Source organism: Carcharhinus amblyrhynchos, unplaced genomic scaffold, assembly GCF_965287045.1.
Source record: "Carcharhinus amblyrhynchos unplaced genomic scaffold, sCarAmb.v2.hapA scaffold_73, whole genome shotgun sequence".
In the NCBI taxonomy this organism is placed as follows: domain Eukaryota; kingdom Metazoa; phylum Chordata; class Chondrichthyes; order Carcharhiniformes; family Carcharhinidae; genus Carcharhinus; species Carcharhinus amblyrhynchos.
The window spans coordinates 887,228-905,495 of record NW_027649813.1 but is presented as its reverse complement, the minus strand read 5'-3'; positions in this window follow the sequence as shown (position 1 = coordinate 905,495).

The window sequence follows — 18,268 nt, the reverse complement described above, 5'->3', positions numbered from 1 at the left end:
TCTGGCTGTGATTTTCGGTTTTATTGGTTACACAGTTAAGTGTTGTGTTTTTATGGTGCATGTCCCCAAACCCGGGGACTCCCACAGCGCCTGGAAACCAATGGGGTTTTTGACAGCGGGGTGATAACTGCAAAGTCAGAATACATATGGATTATCGTAAGAACAGAATCTCATAACATACCTTGGTGATGTCCCAGGTATCTGGAGTGAGATTCGATCCCAGCACTTTTTGACCCAGAGCTGATTCACAGCTGACAGGGAGCTCTAAGGGGGAGACGCTTACCGCCCAGTTCTTGGAATGTTTATTTGCAGAACAAGTCTACAGAAATAAAATCAGAAAGTGCCGCGAAAGCAGGTCTGGCAGCATCTGTGCAGAGAGAAAGAGAGTTAAGTTTTCGAGTCGGCGAGAAATGTGATGGGTTATATGTTGTTTAAGAGAGAGAGGGGCAGCTGGAGCAGATGGACAGCCAATGAGAGATGGGAGCTCGGAGAGATTGTAGTGCACATCTGTTTAGAGTGCGAGACAGAGGCAGTGTGATGGACAACACAAAGAGCTGACAGCGGTGTTAAGGTAATATAGCAGAAAATGTTAATGGAAGAACAGAAGTCAGTGCCCTTACTGAAAATAATGCTAAAGAACGAGTGACGGATGGCCCGGTAGAGGAGGGGAGGGTTTACCCTGGCACAAAAATAGTTACAGGTTTAAAAATATTCACAATGGCGGAGAACGGTTATAGTGCAAAATTATTGAATTCAATGTTGAGTGCCGACCTGCTCAATCGGATGATGAGATGCTGCTCGTCCAGTTTGCGTTGGGCCTCATTGGAACCAACGTGACCGAGGATAGACTTCTGGGCAGGGGAGCAAGGTGCCATTCAAATGTGAGGGGAGCACATCAGTATGTAGTAGAGCAGCAGAGCGAGGTGAATGGACACTTTTCACCGCAGCAAAGAGACACAATTCAGTTGGATGTGTTTCCTGCCCAGTAACAGCGAACCGGACATCTGCTCGGGGCAGGAAAGAAACTTGCAGATCCAGTGGTCGTGCTCCATGGAGGTACCAATGACATAGGCAGGACGAGGAAAGGCTTTCTGCTTAGTCAGCTTGAGGAGCTGGGCATCAAATTAAGGCACAAACTTCAAACGTAACAATTTCTGCTTTATTGTGTGAGCCATATGCAAATAGGCACAGAGTGAATAAGAATGGGGAGATGAATGCAAAGCCCAAAGACCGGTGTGGGAGAAGTCGGTTTCAATTCATGGGACACTGGCAGCAGTACTGGGAAAAGTGGGATCTGTTCCGTTGGGACTGCCCACACCTGAATTGTGCTGGGGCTGATGGTTTAAGCTGCAGAATAAGGGAAGTAGAGAGAGAGAGGGAGAGAGAGAGTTTTAAACTAAATATAGGGGCAATGGATCGAATTTGGGAAGTTCTGATATACCAAAGAGTGGAGACAGGGCAGAAAAAGTATTAATATCGGAACTGATAGACCGTGACAGGAAGGAGCAGAGACTACAAATTAAAAGTAAACCAGCAGATAAGACTAGATGCTATAAAAATAATAAAATGGCAAAACGTAAGGCTCTGTACGTCGCATTTAAGGCAAACAGATGAGCTGAAAGCACGAATATAAATGAATAACTTGCAAAGATATGGCGACAGGGTGACATCGAATGGAAAGGCAATGTGATATTTGGGAAGGATAGGAAGTTGAGAAAAGATGGAGAGGTAGTTCGCTAAATAAATGATGCACATTACAGAGGGTTGACCTAAGGTCTGCAACTCAGGGTGTAAATACAACTGTCCTTGTGGTGAGAAATTATAAACGTGAAAGTCATTTGTGGGAGTGGTGTACGGCCCCGTAATTGGTACTACTCAGGAGGTCAGTCGATAAAAGAAGAGATAATGAGAGCTTGTCAGAGCCGTGTTATAATAATCAGGGATGTTTTGAATCTACAATGAGATTGAAAACAGTGGATGGGAAAAATTGGCATAGCTGAAAAGTTCAGATAATAATTGTGGGATAATTTCTTAGAACAGCACATCGTGGAACCAACCAGAGGGCAGGCTATACTCGTGCTGGTATAGTGCAGGGAGAAAATGTTCATTGATGAACTCATAATGAAGGTATCTCTAGGTAGCAGCAACCATGACACGTTTGAAATTTAAATTCAGTTTTAGGGAGAGAAGAGTGCACCAAAGTTTCGTGTTTTAACCATAAATAAGGGCAATCATGTAGCAATGGAAGCAGAGCTAGATAATGATAAATAGCAAATGTGCATAAAAGATAGATCCCCAGAGGTGGTGGTAGATCTTTAAAGGAATATTTCAGAATATATAGAGGAGATACATTCCAATGTGAAATAATAATTTAAAGCCATTACTTTTAGTTGCAGGAAGTGAGATCTCTTAAAGGAGAATTGTTCTGAGAGAGAGGACATGTTCAGCAAGGGAGAGGAAAGCTGTGGGATGGGGATTGTTGAGACCTTCCGGAGCTAAGTTTCCCTCTGCAGCAACTTCCCAACACATGACCACTACCGTGTCGAAGGTAACAGCAACTGACACATGGGAGCACTGCCATTGAAGCACCGCATCCTTGGCGCTTTGAGGCATCAGTGTTAATCACTGTGCCTCTGTCACCCTGAACTGGATTGGATTGATAGTGATGTATTTTGGAAACTCCTTTTACAACGGTTTAGATGGGAACAATTTAGAAAGGAACGATTTGCACGTAGCAGAACGTGATTTACTTTTTTAAAAAAATTCTCACTTCATACACAGTGACTGGAGGACTGCGCAGAGTCAGAACACAGACAAGAAAACAACTAAGACTGGATGTGGCGTCGCTAGGCTAGGACAATATTTATTGCACAGGGAGGAAATCCATGCAGACATTGCCCATCTTGAGAAAGTGACAGTGATCTGTCTTCTTCAGTCGCTGCAGTCCATTTTCTGTAGGTAAACCGTCTGTGCTGCTCAGGAGTGCGTCCGAGGATTTCGACCCAGTGGCACTGACGGAAGAGCAATATATTTCCAAGTCAGAATGGAGAGTGACATGAAGGACAACTTCCAATTGTGGTACCCCAATGTGTCAGTTGCTGTTATCTTTGAGATAGTAGTGGTCATGGTTGGGTAGTTGCTGCAGAACGAAAGTTAGCTTCTACATGGCACTCCACGTCTCAAATAGTTTTAGCAAACTAAACTCCTCGGGAATCTACATTTCTTAGCAATCCCATGCTGGAATTTATTGAGCTCCACTGGGCTCAGAGCACGCAACTTTGAAATCAACGGATTTCCTGCCATCTCCACTCAGATTCAAACTGATGCAACTTACGCAAAAGACAATTCTGCGCTCACCGTTCTTGTCTGGTAACAATTAGCACTTACTTTGGCTGTGTTTCTCACCTCGGTTCTGTGAGCAACATTGGCAATATTACAACAGATAAATGGCGAGGATACTGGAAATCTGAGATGAAAGAGAAAGTCCTGGAAATAGTTAAGTTAATTTTTTTGTCACAAGTAGACTTTCATGAACACTGTAATGAAGTTATGTATAAATCCCCCAGTCGCCATACTCTGGTGTCTGTTTGGGTACACAGGGCGAGAATTTAGCATGGCCAAATGTACCTGACCAGCACGTCCTTTGGCCTGTGGAATGAAATCGGAGAACCCGGAGGAAACCCACGCAGACACAGGGAGAACATGCAAATTCCGCACAGACAGTGATCCAAGCAAGGAATCAAACTCGGGTCGCTGGTCCTGTGAGGCAGCAATGCTGAGTACTGTGCCACTGTGCCGCCCAAATACTCAGCACCTCAGGCAACATCTGTGGAGAGAAACAGACCTTCCGTCAGGCTGCAATAAACCATACCAAATCTGTTGAGAATGGCGATATTAAATCCCACAATGCTCCGCGCCCCAGAAACCACTCTATCCAACAGGTTCCCTTCACCCCGTATTGATGATAGTGCGCATGCTCCCTTGGGCGTTCCGATCGGCTCCTTTGTTGTGAGTCCGACTCAATGAAAAGGGGAGGAGAATCCGGGAAGTGGCGGCTCGGATGGGGAAGGTGCTGCACCATCGCTTTATGGTTACCGATCTCCCCCGGGGCACTCGTTGGGCCTTGCGGCTCAGACTGGGCCCAGAGAGGCGCTCTCGTTGTTGCTGAGCCTGCACTCCGACCCCACTGAGCTGCTCCACCCCGAAAGTTTCAGCTTTCTGATGGCGATAGATCGTCTTCACTCAGCCTGAGCATTTTGGGTATCGTAATCCGCCATTGACGTAGAACAATTTGGAAGGACGTTAATGTCTTTTAATCAATATCATTAAATTATTAAAAACGGATTCGTGAGAAACACTCATTATCCAATGCCGTCCTCCACCGTGTTTTTGTAAAGTTAGTGTATTAATTGTATCACATCATTTGATTTGGTTTTAAATCATTTAGTTTATAAATTGAATCACCGTTCTCGAATTGTATTTCCAAAGTTAGTTTGATGGTCACAGTTTTTTCTTGTTCGACAAAGCCTGTAAATTTCATCAGGCAGTGAATGTTGGCGAGTGCCGAGTGACTGCCCTCGGGACGACCAGGAGGAGAGTTCAGAGTCCCAGAAGATATAGGGAGCCGCATGTTCTACATACAATCGTGGTGCATGAGCGTTGGGATCTGATTCTGCCAGACAGCTGAGTCTGTATGAGACATTAAAGAATTCAGCTTCTTCAAATTACTCCAGATTGCTTTTGTCAACAAAACTGTTTAACATCTGTCAGATTGTTGTTTATCTGAGCCTGCAATTCTAAATTTGGTCACAAATGCAAGTGTTTAAAGGCAATTCATTTCTTTCCACGTTGTTAATAATTAAATCGATAGAAATTGTTTCTCCACCTCAATATCTTCAAATGACGTTTCATATCTTCATACACTATTTCACTTTGGAAAATAGGGTGGAAGTATAAGAAGGAATATCAATCCATAAACCCCCTGCTCTGGTTGCCAAATCCTCGAAAGGGACTTTCTGGTTCAGACGGAAGGGTCTGTGATTGAATCACTACTCCTATTCCTCATTGCTCCATTCTGCATCGCTTTAGGATACCTATATTGACAACAGGGTAGATGGAGAGAAACTATTTTGCTCCTTCTCGGACGAGGGAGCAGATGAGAGGGTGCATGGTATAAAGATGAGATGTGGAGATGCCGGCGTTGGACTGGGGTAAACACAGTAACAAATCTCACAACACCAGGTTAAAGTCTTTCGTCACCTGATGAAAGAGCAGCAAGCGCTCCGAAAGCTCGTGGCTTTTGCCACTAAATAAACCTGTTGGACTTTAACCTGGTGTTGTGAGACTTCTTACTGCATAAAGATGAGAGGGAGAGCTTCAAGAAGTGAAATCAAGAAAACCTTCGACACACAAGGCGTGCAATAACATTTGAATTCTCTTCTTAAATGACAAATTATCACTAACCAAGAATCAATTTAAAGTCTGAATTTGACAGACTTTTAAAAAAAAGCTGATGAAGAGATCGGGACTGTTGAGTGCGGAATGAACAGAAGCTTACAAAATAATGAGGGGTTTGGGCAGCGTCGACAGAGAAACTTCCTGCAGCACCAAGATTCTGTCAGCAGGTGGCAGCGGTGCGCTTTGTAACAATGAAAGGCGACTTCACAGTCTCAAACCATCCCAGAAACTGACTGCACCCGCAATGAATTACTCACAAGTGCAGGAACTGCCGTTAACTCGGAAACGCAGAAGCCACTTTAAAAACACTAGGTCCCAGAGAGAGAGAGAGAGAGAAAGCAGGTGAATGAGCAAGTAATTCCTCCTTGATGGTGCTGATTCATGATGTGGGTATGCCGGCGTTGGACTGGCGTAAACACAGTAAAAAGTCTGACAACACCAGGTTTTAGTCCAACCGATTTATTTGATAATAGACTCACAAGCTTTCGGGTTAGTCCCTTCGTCAGGTGAATGGAGAGTTCTGGCCTCAGACAGAGCATATAAAGCACAGGCAGTTTAGAGATAGACAGTACTCTCTAAACTGTCTGTGCTTTATATGCTCTGTTTGAGGCCAGAACTCTCCATTCACCTGACGAAGGGACTAACCCGAAAGCTTGTGAGTCTATTATCAAATAAATCGGTTGGACTAAAACCTGGTGTTGTCAGACTTTTTACGGTGCTGATTCAGGCAGGAATGTTGATCAGGGAACCGGGGAAACTCCCCTGCTGCTCTTAACCCTGACATTTGAAACATCCACTTGAGACAGACGCTGCTTTTGGTTTAACATCTCACCGGGTTGACTGAACTGTTCAGAGGAAGATAGCAGTGATCCATTCAGCCCTTTTCCGCGTTTCATGGTTAATTTATTGCCATTTACCCACCTTATCTCCAATATCCCTTGATATTCTGGGAAGCTTCAATCGTCCCAGTATCCACAGGCTATAGGGAGAGAGAATCCCACATTTTTTCATATAGTAAAAGGTCGAGATGACCTTTCATCTGTGTTAGAATCATAGAACCCGACAGTGCAGAAAAAGGCCATTCGGCCCATCAAGTCTGCACCGACCACAATCCCACCCAGGCCCTACCCCCATGACCCTACATATTTTACCCGCTTCGCCCTCTAACCTAATCATCTTAGGACACTAACTGGCAATTTTAGCATGGCCAATCAACCTAACCCACACATCTTTGGACTGTGGGAGGAAACCGACGCAGACACAAGGAGAATGTGCAAACTCCACACAGTGACCCGAGCCGGGAATTAAACCCAGGTCCCTGGAGCTGTGAAGCAGCAGTGCTAACCCCTGTGCTACCGTACCACCCACTGAAACCTGCAACATTAATTCTATTTCTTCTTACAGATGCTGCCTGACCGGCTCAGTATTTCCAGCATTTCTACAAAGAACAGAACAAAGAACAAACCAGCACGGGAAACAGGCCCTTCGGCCCAACAAGCCCGCGCCGCTGCATCACCCTACACCTATTCTACCCTGTGTGTCTACGAATAAAACCCCCCACTTAGCCAGATTCAGGGGAGAATAGTGTCAATTTGGTAAAACCAATCAGCCTAAGAGCACATCTTTGGGGTGTGGGAGGAAACCGGAGCGCCCGGAGGAAACCCACGCATCCACAGGGAGAATGCACAAACTCCCACAGACACAGGCCCAAATCCATGTATCTGCACAGCTAGCAGTGCTAGTCACCGAGCTGTTGCGGCGCCCTTCTACTGGTCCAGGATCAAGCACACACACCGACACGAAGTACTAGGCCACTCCCGGAACCTCCAAGAGTAGCCCATGCACGACCCACCGTGTGCATGCCCCTCGTTTGACAACGAGGTGGACCTCCACCTGCGGAATAAAAGACAAAAACGTTAATCACAAGCCTGCCTTTCCGGTGTCTCCCGAGGTTCTAACCCTTATTTAATATCCCCTACCATAACCCTCCATCCTCGTTTCACTCATGTGCCTATCTAACTGAACCTTAAACGAGTCCAACGTTCCCGCCTCCACCACCCTACTCAGTAGCGCGTTCCATACCCCTACAACTCTCTGCGTAAAGAACCTTCCTCTCATATCCAAATTATATCTCTCCCCCCTCACCCTTAAATCATGTCCTCTTGTATTTGTAACCAATCTAGGGAGCAGTCTCTCACTATTGACTCTGTCTATTCCCTTCAGTATCTTATATACCTCTATCATGTCCCCCCTCAATCTTCGTCTTTCCAAGGAGAACAGTCCCAGTTTCTCCAACCTTTCCTCGTACCCCAGCTCCTCCATGCCAAGCAACATCCTGGTAAACCTCCTCTGCACCCTTTCCAGAGCCTCCACGTGCTTCCGGTAGTAAGGTGACCAGAACTGGACGCAGTACTCCAAATGCGGTCTAACCACCGTTCTATACAACTGAAGCATTAGATGGCAGCTTTTAAACTCTATACCCCTTCCTATAAAGGCTAGCATTCCATAAGCCTTCCTGACAACATTCTCCACTTGTGTTGCAACCTTCATGGATTTGTGAACCTGCACTCCCAGGTCCCTCTGTGTATCTATACTCCTAATTTGTCTACCTTTAATCACATAGCTCCTCTCTACATTATTCCTTCCAAAATGCATCACCTCGCATTTGTCAGGATTAAATTCCATCTGCCACCTATCTGCCCAATGCACCAACCTATCTATATCCTGTTGTATCACCTCACAATCCGCTTTGGTACCCGCCAACCCTGCCATCTTGGTGTCGTCAGCAAACTTGCTGATCACACCACCTACGCTCTCTTCCAAGTCATTTATGTAGACTACAAAGAGGAGAGGTCCCAGTACTGAGCCCTGCGGCACACCACTGGTCACTGGCCTCCAGCCGGACAAAGTACCCTCCACTACTACCCTCTGTCTCCTATTACCCAGCCAGTTCTCAATCCACCGAGCTACCTGACCTCGTATCCCATGCGCCTTAACCTTAATTTCTGTTCCAGGCTTCCATCTTCTGCAGTATCTTGCCCAGCTATTCACAATCTATATCAATAATTTGGATGAAGGAACCAAATGCAATATTTCTGCAGAGTTTGTGTGGCAGGATTGTTTAAATCTGAAATTTAACTCTGCTTCTCACCACAGATACTGCCAGACCTGCTGAGCTTATTCAGCATTTTCAATTTTCATTTCAAATGCAAATATTCCAAGTTTGCTGACAATCTGAAACTTGGTGGGGATGTGAGTGGTGAAGAAGATGTTAAGAGGCATCTGGGTGATTGAGACAAGTTGGGTGGGTGGTCAAATATATGGCAGATCTGCAATCAGCTGGATAAGTGGAAAGTTATCCACTTTAGTAGGAAAAAACAGAGCAGCAGAGTATTATTTAAATGGTGAAATATTGGGAAATGATTTACAAAGGGACCTGGGTGCCCTTGCACACTAATCATTGAAAGGAAACATGCGGATGCACCGAGCAGTTACAATGGCAAATGCTATGTTGGCCTTCATTGGCAAGGAGTTTCACTATCGGAGCAAGGTTATCTCATAGCAGCTGTACACGGCCTTGGTGTGACCACATCTGGAGAATTGTGTGCAGGTTTTGTCTCCTTACCAGTATAAGGCCATACTTAACAGGTAGAGAGTGCAGCAGAGGCTCGCCAATTTGATTCCCGATTGTTGAATGAGAAGAGATTTTGGTGACTAGTCTTGTATGCACCACAGTAAGGAAATTCAGAGGGAACTTATTGAAACATAGAAAATGCTGACAGGGTTGGAAAGACTGGATGTGGAGAAGTTATTTCCTCTGGTTGGGGGTAAACCACAAGAGTTCACCTTCTCATGATGTAGCAAAGGCCATTTAGGACTGCAGTGAGGAAAAACATCTTCACTCAGAGCTTGGGGAACCTGTGAAATTCTCGAGCACAGAAGGTGTGGAGGCAAAATCACTGCATATGTTTAATAAGGAAATACATAGATTTCTACACTCTCAAGGCATCCTGGGGAATGGGGAGAAAGTGGCATTATGACATTGAGAGGGGGCTCAAGCACAATCAAATCGAATGGTGGAGCAGGCTCAATGGGTCAAATGACTTTCTCCTGCTCCTGGTTTTGAAACCTTTCTCAGATGTCACATCAAGATTTGTGTGTCATGTTCATCTGCCTATCAAGGCTGGCAATAGACCTCATATCAAGATTTGGCAAACAAATTTCTATGGACATCATTCAAGGGTGCATGAGGAAAGAAAAAGAGAGAGAGAATAGATTGGGCCTGTGTACTGGACTGTGCTGTGAAGTGCCGGGCTATCGATGTGAAGCATCAGCAGCAATCATCGGCCTCTATAAGGCCCAGGCAGGAAAATGTTTACCTTGGCTGGGGAGCCAGAATGGCAGATCACAGTCTCATACTTAAGTTAAGGCAATCTAGGACTGAGACCTATAGGTGTGTCTATGATTGGTGGGTTCAGAGCGGTTGCACTGCACAGTGCAGATGAGAGGCTCAGCAAGTGGACTACAAATATGATGTACAGTTGACAATCAGGAGCAGTTAACATGAACATCTGTCCTCAATCTGCATTAGACAGCGGTCTCACAGGGCTGAATGTTGTTCTCATGCTGCTCCTCCTCCCTGTGGGCCCATCCATCTGGTTCTGCCTGAAAGAGCTCTCTGCCAGTTCAGTCCCCCACTGGAAGCAGATGTCAGGGCGACATGAGTGTATCCCTGGTAAGTTTAGATTTGATATTGTTTTCAAGCCGCTGTACACACGGACTTTGTGAGTGAATGAGTGAAATCACAATTCTACTGACAGGTGTCTTGAGGTTGTGGGGGAACAGGGAGCTGTGCAGGTCCTCATGTGTGCACTTAGCATCATCTGTATTTTAAACAGTGTAGTGCATGGAAATGATCAAACCCACAGCAAGGAACATGTTAACTAGTGAAGTTTAATTCTGCTCTCATAAGTCAAGGTACATGAGGGGAAAATAATGTCAGTAAATAAGTAAAAAAAATCCTGAGGCTGTCCAGCCAGTGAAGGATTGAAAGAAATTCAATAAATGTACCAGTTTAAACTGCCTGGAATCTGGTAGCTATCAGATTGACATGGACCTGTCTGCCACATCATTCCGCTCCTGACCCTGTGTCAATCTGTGACAGACCCTCCTTCTCTTCATCTGGATGAGAGTCAGTACAAAGGCAGGGTTGCCTGCAGCTTTCATCAACAATATCTCAGCACATCTATGAATGCATTGAAATAATAAATTTAGTGAGCACTCACTTTACACATTTCCCTCCAATTCAAAACCTGCAGGCCAATGTGATGCTCTCAGTCTGGGTCCTGTCCAGACATGACATCCCCACTTCAATCCTTCTAGGCAAATAACATCCTGGAGAAGTGGAGAAGAATGTTGCTCCTGTTAATACATGAATGCACATAGAAACCTTGCTCTTTGACCAGGGTGATGAGAGGCTTGTGCGAGTAGCCTTCCTCCAACATCATCCTGTTTGACTCCACTGCCCCTTAGACTTTACAGATAGGCCATTGTCTTTGCGTTATAGACAGACTCAACACATGAGCCCTTGTCAAGAATGATCGTTCACCTAGGAGAACGGACATTTTGTCACGAGTTGCCTACTAACCACCAGCTGTGCTCTTTGGAGCCATCCACCTCCCTCCTTCAACCCAGAAATCAGTCTAACAAAGCTTAACAGGCCTCCCTCTATGACACTCCTTGCTATATCATTCCTTAGGCAAGGTGACCAAAACTCGACACAATGCTCACCAAGGCACCAATCAACTACACTCAGATCTCTTTACTGCTCCAATTGCTTTGTACTAATGAAGATACCATTTATCTTCCTAATTGTTTTCTATCTCTGCACATTAACTGTACAGAGACACCCAGATCCCTCTGAAGGCAAACACTTTCCAGTCTCTCTCCATCCCAAAAAATATTCAGCAATTTTTGTACTTTTGTTAACAAAATGAAAAATGTCACCCTGCTCCATACTGTATTCCATCCACCATGTTCTTGTCCACTCACAACCTCTTCATATCTCTTTGAAGCCCTTTTCTGTTCTCCACACAAACTGTCACACTGAACTTCATACAAGCAGCAAACTGCGATGTCTCATTGATGTCAATGATACAGACTGTAAATAACCCACTGATCCCTGCAGTCTCTAACTATCACCTTCCAAATGGAAAATTACTGATTATTCCAATTGTTAACCAATCTTCTATTGATGTTCATATATCACCCCCCCAATCACAGGACTAATCATTTTGGACAATCGTCTGTGTGGCACCATATCAAATGTTTTTTGAAACTCCAACTGCTCTACACACGATTGCCCCGCATCTCCCTCACCCACTAATCCATCTGACTAGACATGTTCTCAAAATAATCCTTCTCAAACATCATTACCTCATAAGTGCGTCTCAATTTCATTTATTTATCAGCATTTCCACAGCATTAACATTAGATTCTGGCATTTTCCCACTGCTGACTGTCCTAAGTTTTGAATGATTTTCACCAATTGGTAATTCATTTCCTGAACAGTTACTGCACATTTTGAATGCTTTAGAAAAATTGATACTGGAATTGCTTTCGCTCAATTTCTAGGAAAGTAGAGCTGCTCCTCTATTTGTCTTCACACATCGACAAGGTTTTCTACAGTAAAGACACTGGATCAACACAACCCTTTGCTACTGCACTAGTCACCAACCCAACACTGACCCCAGAACTCCCAGCCACGTGCAATTGACTAGACTAAGGGCAGCAGATTTCCATACACATTGGGAACTGTAACCTTCTCCCAACATGACTACAGAAATTGACTACAGCCTGCATTTATGTCGCGCCTTTGATAACATATGCCAAGGCAGTTCCCTGAGCATTCTCAGGATCCATCATACTGCAATGGGAGGAAGGTGGAGAAAGAAATACAAGGACATATACAGAAACTGAATAAAGAACAGAATTATAATTGTTGGAGAAGTGGGTGAGGGATTTCACTACCCTGATATTAATTGGACAGAGGAGTCAGTTAAAGGGATAAGGAAATGGAATTCCTACGTGCAGGACAGTGGTTAGTAATGCTACCGCACAGTGCCAGGAACCCAGGTTCAATTCCAGAGTTGGGTGAATGTCTGTGTGGAGTTTGCACGTTCTCCCATGCCTGCGTGGATTTTCTCCATGTGTTCCCATTTCCTCCCACACTCAGGGTCTGCAGATTAAGTTGATTGGCTGTACTAAATTGCCACTTAGAGTCAGGGGGGATTAGGAGGGTAAATACATGGGGTTGCTGGATCAGGTCTGGGTGGGATTGTCGTCGGTGCAGGCTCGATCTAAGGAAGGCTTAGGTATGTAAAAACTGACAATGAGAGCTTCTTTAAACATATGAAAAGAGAGAGAGGGATCAACGTGAACACAGGCCCATTTGAAAATGAATCTGGATGACAGTTATGAGGAGCAAGTAAATGGCAGAGGAGCAAAACAGATAATTTGTGTTAGTTTTTACAGAGGAAGATACTGGAAACATCCCATTAATACGAAAGAACACGGGGGAGGAATTGAGTACCATCACTAGAGAAGTAGTATTTGATAAACTAATGAAGCTGGAGGAAGATCGGTACCCTCGCCCTGATGGCTTGCCTCCTAGAATGCTAAATGAAGTAACTATATTGGTTGTAATTTACCAAAAATCCTTGGATCCTGGAGAAGTACCAGAGGATTGGAAAACTGCCAATGTGACACCGCTATTCAATAAAAGGAAGGAGGCAAAAAGTAGGTAATTATAGGCTGATTAGCCTAATATCTATTGTTGGAAAAAAGTCAGAATCAATTAAGGAAGTAATAGGGGCACATTTAGAAAATTATAATCTAATCAAGCTGAGTCAGCACTGATTCATGACAGGGAAATCATGTCTGACAAATTTATTAGCATTATTTGAGGAAATCTCAACCAGATTTGATAAAGGGAAACAGTAGATGTGTCGCATCTGGACTTCCCGTAGATGTTCAACAAGGTACCTCACAAAAGGTTAAGTCATAAGATTAGTGCCAATGGTGTTAGAGGTAGTATATTGGCATCAATTGAGAATTGGCTGAAGGGGAGGAAACACCGAGTGGGGATAAGGGGTTATTTTTCAAGTAGTGGGATTCTACAGGGATCAGTGCTGTGGCTGCAATGGTTTACCATATATATTAATGACTCAGAGGAAGGAAGTGAATGTACTGTAGCCACATTTGCAGAAACATCAAAATAGGTGGATTGGCAAATTGTGGGAGGGATGCAGACAGTTTGCAAAGAGATATTCAGGAAGTGTAGTGGAGGACATGCTCCTGTCTACATCAATGGGGATGAAGTCAAAGTGGTCGAGAGGTTCAGGTTTGTAGGTGTCTGGATCACCAACAACCTGTCTTGGCTGGTCCCTCCATGCCAATGCTATAGTTAAGAAAGCCCACCAATGCCTCTACTTTCTCAGGAAATTTGACATGAATGCTACAACTCTCACCAATTTTTACAGATGCACCTTTCAGAATGTATCACAGCTTGGTATAATTCCTGCTCTGACCAAGGCTGCAAGAAACTACAAAGATTGTGAACATAGCTCAGTCCATCATACAAACTGGACTCCCATCTATTGCCTCTGTCTACACTTCCCACCTTCTCAAAACAAACAGCCAGCATAATCAAGGACCCTACACACTCTGGACATACTCTCTTCTACATTCTTCTGTCGGGAAAAAGGTACAAAAGTCTGAAGTTGCAGACCAACCGACTCAAGAATAGCTTCTTCCCTGCTGCCATCAGACTTTTGAAAAGACCTACCTTATATTAAGTTGATCTCTGTCTCCACCCTTGCTGTAACACTACATTCTGCACCCTCTCCTTTCCACCTCCCCTACGTACTATATCGCTTTGTCTATATCGCACGTAAGAGACAACGGTTGGAACTGTATACCAATACATGTGACAATAATACATCAAATCAATATTGACAAGTTAAGTAAGTGGGCAAAAAGGAAAGATGAAGGAAATCAAAACAGAACCCGAACACCAGTATGGACTGGTTGGGATGAGCTGCCGTGAGAACATTCCGTCAGGGTGTAAACAGTTGAAGACGTGACTGTGGTTTGTTAATTTAAAAGCTGATGCTGTACATTGAACCCAAATAAGCAAATAACCAACACTTGACAGGAATGTACTTCCCTATCTCACTGTGAAATGGATGACACATTAGAATGGTACAATCTGGAGTACATCATGTACATCCAGCACCATGGGCTCACTCACTGGGTCAGCAGAGTACGTGATCACAAATACTGATTAAAAGGAGTTTTACCCTGTGGAACAATCTGTCCCAAAGCTGAAGGAATTTTTAAAAAAACCATCACAAACCCCCAACTTCTTCCCCTGTCAGATCTCTGTGTGCCCCCTTTCCCACTCCTCTTTATGTCCACCCCCACTTCTTGGTCAACCTCTTCCTCCCTCCCCCTCCCTCACTTCTCCTTACTCCAGTCCTCGTTGTGCAACAGGTTTTTGGTGAAGAAGTTATTCTCCAGCTCACTCACTAAAGCCGTTGCCATGACGCTTCCAGCAAGTGAACGATAACAAGAATTAAAACTTTTCAATAATATATCCACTCCGAGGATAAAATCAGGCAGCTACCATCACTCCCTTCCACTATCCCAGTCCCAAAGAAAAGCCAGGCAGCGTGCCTCAATGACTATTGTGCAGTGGCTCCGACATCCATCATTATGAAGTGCTACGAAAGGTTAGTGTAGCATGAATCAATTCTGGCCTCCCAGATTGTCTGGATCCATTACAGTTCACCTACTGCCACGACAGATGCCATCTTCCTGGCCCTACATGCAATCTTGGACCACAAAGACAACAACGTCAGTCTCTTTACTGACTACAGCTCAGACGTCAACACCATTATTCCTACAAAACTTATCTCCAACTCCATGGCCTGAGGCTTGGCTCCTCCCTCTGCGACTGGATCCTGAACTTCCTAACCCACAGACTGTAATCAATAAGGCTAGGGAACAACAACACTTCCTCCAAGAAGTGTTGTGGATAGTCTGGAGGGATGTCAGAAGTTGCGCCGTGACAGATAGGATGCAAGACTGGGCGGAGAAGTGGCAGATGGACTTCAACACGGATAAATGTGTCGTGGTCCATTTTGGTAGGTCCAATGGGATGAAGGAGTACAATATCAAGGGTAGGACTCTTAGCAGTGTTGAGGAGCAGAAGGACCTTGGGGTCCGGGTCCATAGGACTCTTAAATCGGCCTCGCAGGTGGAGGATGTAGTCAAGAAGGCGTATGGTGTGCTAGCCTTCATTAATCGAGGGATTGAGTTTAGGAGTTGGGAGGTAATGTTGCAAATTTATAAGACCCTTGTCAGACCCCACTTGGAGTACTGTGCGCAGTTCTGCTTGCCTCACTACAGGAAGGATGTGGAACCAACTGAGAGGGTTCAGAGGAGATTTACAAGGCTGTTGCCTGGATTGAGAGGTATGCCTTACGAAGATAGGTTGAGAGAGCTCGGTCTCTTCTCCCTGGAGAGATGGAGGTAATTAAGGACTCCACACACATATTCTTTTCCTTCCATCGGGAAAAAAATACAAAATTCTGAGGTCTTGTACCAACCGACTAAAGAACAGCTTCTTTCCTGCTGCCGTCAGACTTCTGAATGGACCGACCTCACACTGAGTTGATCATTCTCTACAGCCGAGCTGTGACCTTAACACTATAATGTGGAGTTGCCAGTGTTGAACTGGGGTCAGCACGGTAAATCGTTGGTAAGCACAGTTTAAGGAGGTTAATCTGTGCTTAGCCCTCTCTCCACTCACATTGTCTGCATCTGTAAAGACTTGATAACCTGTTAAGACTCACATTCCAACCATTATCTTGTAATTGAGTTCCTGTCTATACATGCCCTGGTTATAAAACAAACCTTGCACTCGTCTGACGAAAGGGCAACATTCTGAAAGCTCGTACTACCAAATAAACCTGTTGGACTCTAACCTGGTGTTGTGAGATTACTTACTGTAACTATATTCTGCACTCTCTCCTTTTCTTCTCGATGAACGGTATGCGTTGTCTAGTGCAGAGGAGGTTTACTAGGCTGATTCCGGAGTTGAGGGGGTTGAGCTATGAGGAGAGGCTGAATAAACTAGGCTTGTACTCGTTAGAGTTTAGAAGAATGAGGGGAGATCTCATTGAGACGTATAAGATGATGAATGGGATGGATAGGATAGAGGTGGAGAGACTCTTCCCGCTCAAAAAAGACAGTAGGACTAGGGGGCACAGCCTCAAGATAAAGGGGAGGCGGTTTAGAACGGAGTTGAGGAGGAACTTCTTCACTCAAAGGGTGGTGAATCTCTGGAATTCTCTGCCCGTTGAAGTGGTGGAGGCTGCCTCGCTAAATATTTTTAAGACGCGGGTTGATGGGTTTTTGATAAGAGAGGGGATTAAGGGTTATGGGGAGAGGGTGGAAATGTGGAAATGAGCCACGACAAATCAGCCATGATCTTATTGAATGGCGCGGCAGGCTCGAAGGGCCAGATGGCCGACTCCTGCTCCTAGTTCTTATGTTCTTATAGCGCGCAAGAAACAACAGTTTTCACTATACACTAATACATGTGACAATAATAAATCAAAACACCACCGACTCTAAATCCCCGCACAACAACAGGATGCAACCTCAAACTCAGTGCCAAGGCCACGCCCCGGAAATCCTCCTGAGTGACAGAGGATCCGACCAATCGGATTTACGGTTGTACGAAATCCCTCCTCCCGCACTCTGACTGACAGGGGCGTTCACCAATCCTACTACAGAATCCCCGGAAACCGGTATTCCTCGCCCAGAGTGACGAGAGAACGAACCAATCCCCTTCCAAACCTCAGCAAACCCGCCTCCCTTTCCCTGCGTGCCTGGAGCTCCGGCCAATCCGTTAACAGGTATCCCGGAAGCCCACCTCCTCGGCCTGAGTGACAGGCACGGCTACCAATCGGCTCGTACATTTCCGGGAAAACCGCCTATCCGACGCTGAGCGACAGCAGCATTAACCAATCGTCTCCAAGCTTCAGGGGATCCGCCTCCCTCACAGGTCAATAATTCACACCGACCAATCCATTGCTCGGAATCCGGCCCCTCACTATGAATGATGTGGATATGCTGGCGTTGCACTGGGGTAAACACAGTAAAAAGTCTGACAACACCAGGTTTCAGTCCAACCGATTTATTTGATAGTAAACTCACTAGCTTTCGGGGTTGCCCCTTCGTCAGGTGAATGGCGACTCATGAATGACAGCTGGTCTGACCATTCCACCGACAAACAATTTAAAAACCCGCCTTCCAACTGTGACTGACAGGCACTTAAACCAATCCACCCAGACTTCCCGGAAAGCTGTGCTTCTGGCGCAGAGAGACAGGAGGATTCACCAATCGCCTTCCAAGGACATCAAACCCGCCTCCCGCCGTTTCAGTGGCAGGAATTTTCCCCTTCCGGATGCCAAGCAAATGACTGTCTCTTGTCTGATTGACAGGATCCTCGGCCAATCGACTTGGCCATTCCCCGGAACCGCCTCCCACGGTATAAATTAACCGCATGATGTGAAGATGCCGGCGTTGGACGCGGGTAAGCACAGTAAGAAGTCTCACAACACCAGGTTAAAGGCCAACAGGTTTATTTGGTAGCACAAGCCACTAGCTTTCGGAGCGTTGCTCCTTCGTCCGGTGAGTCACCGTTCCGAACGTTAGTGGCATTTGCTACCAAATAAAGCTG